The 1,617-nt window shown below is 43.4% G+C and overlaps 1 long non-coding RNA gene across 1 annotated transcript; it reads right to left on the bottom strand.

The window, feature by feature from the left end:
• Window positions 1-226: 226 nt before the first annotated feature.
• Window positions 227-1,352, bottom strand: LOC104950477 (uncharacterized). Its single transcript, XR_798921.1, has 3 exons — window positions 1,245-1,352; window positions 896-981; window positions 227-429 (listed from the first exon to the last, which is right to left on the bottom strand). It is a non-coding gene; the product is annotated as an uncharacterized lncRNA (long non-coding RNA).
• Between the last annotated feature and the right edge of the window lie 265 nt (window positions 1,353-1,617).

The following is a 1,617-nucleotide window of genomic DNA, read 5'->3' as shown; positions in this document are numbered from 1 at the left end:
GTGTAGTGTAGTGTAGTACGTGTGTGTGTGTGTGTGTGTGTAGTAGTAGTCGTGTGTGTGTGTGTGTGTGTGTGTGTGTGTGTGTGTGTGTGTGTGTGTGTAGTGTGTGTGTGTAGTAGTGTGTGTAGGTAGGTAGGTAGGTAGGTAGGTAGGTAGGTAGGTAGGTAGGTAGGTAGGTAGGTAGGTAGGTAGGTAGGTAGGTAGGTAGGTAGGTAGGTAGGTACCTTGACGATGAGGCTGGAGAACAGGAGGTTGGAGGAGGTGGAGATTTGGACGGACGCTCCGTAAGCATTTTCTCCCTGATTCTCCAGCCGGGCGAACACCACCACCCTCCTCCGACCGGCCTCCACCACGTGGAGCGAGCCTTGCGGCGCCCCCTGCTGGCTGCACAGAGACCAGGACGCCCCCTCCCTGGAGCCGCAGAACTGCCTTCAGGCACAACACGGAACATTAGCATTATAAAGAGTTCATTCATACAGTAGATAGATACATCAATTTAATGTGGTGTTCCACAGGGATATGTACTGGGACAACTTTGTTTTGGTCTGACTTGGATTCATATTGAAAAAGCAAATATTACAAATAAGTTAAAAAACATGAGTTGAACAACAAACAAATAACAAATTAATTAATTAATTAAAAATGTAATATACACATATCAGCAGTAGAAAGTTGTATCTCTAATATATAATATAAAATATACAGAAGTAAGAATACACAAATAAAAGGTGTTGTGAAATGGTTTTTATTAAAAATTCAAATACAATGAGGCAGAGTGAGTTTTATATGTGCAAGTTGTGCAAGGTTATGAAATTAAAAAAAACTATCTAAACTTTTTTTTAAATGACAAAAAAAGTTATAATAATAATGCATGTGTGTGTGTTTTTGCACTCACTGAGCGCTCATCAGGTCGGTGTGGCTGTGCAGGATGAGGTCGGGGACGCAGACATCTTCCTGCTCACAGCCGTTCCAGAAGGGGAGCTGCAATAAATTATGATATCGCATCAAAATAAAAATAAAATTCCATTAAAGCTTAACGTTGCCCAATATTACAAATCAACTGTACTGATGTAATTCTGTACAATCCTCATTAGGCAACATGCAAAGCAACACATTTTACATAATTGTTTTATTTTTTAAGAACCAACATTTTTGTTTTGTGACACAAGTGTTTGTAAACTTTTGACCACAACTGTCTAACTTTCTTAAAGAAGAAGCCTCCTCTGACAGTAATGACCCCTCACCTCGGCCCTCAGGACGTTCGGCCAATCAGGATCCAGCACCGGCCCGTCGTCCGGACTCTGCAGCCCCGTCTCCAGAAGCACCGCCAGGGGGCGCCCGTAATCTGCCGTCTCCTGCTCACAAAGACTCAGACTGGTTAAAGTTCAACTAGAGGGCTATTTGAACAATATATTAAAGAGCCATATCTATAAAAAAACATGTCTCTGAAGTGTCCTGCTCCAAACCCCAAACAGGTCCTTGTAGCCCCCCCCTCTCTTCCAGCTGTTACTAAGGACATGTCTCTGAAGTGTCCTGCTCCAAACCCCAAACAGATCCTTGTAGCCCCCCCCCCCTCTCTCTTCCAGCTGTTACTAAGGACATGTCTCTGAAGTGTCC

This window comes from Notothenia coriiceps, unplaced genomic scaffold (assembly GCF_000735185.1).
Source record: "Notothenia coriiceps isolate Sejong01 unplaced genomic scaffold, NC01 NC01_scaffold00017621, whole genome shotgun sequence".
Lineage (NCBI taxonomy): Eukaryota > Metazoa > Chordata > Actinopteri > Perciformes > Nototheniidae > Notothenia > Notothenia coriiceps.
The sequence above is the reverse complement of the archived record's forward strand: the minus strand, read 5'-3'. Positions and strand labels throughout refer to the sequence as shown.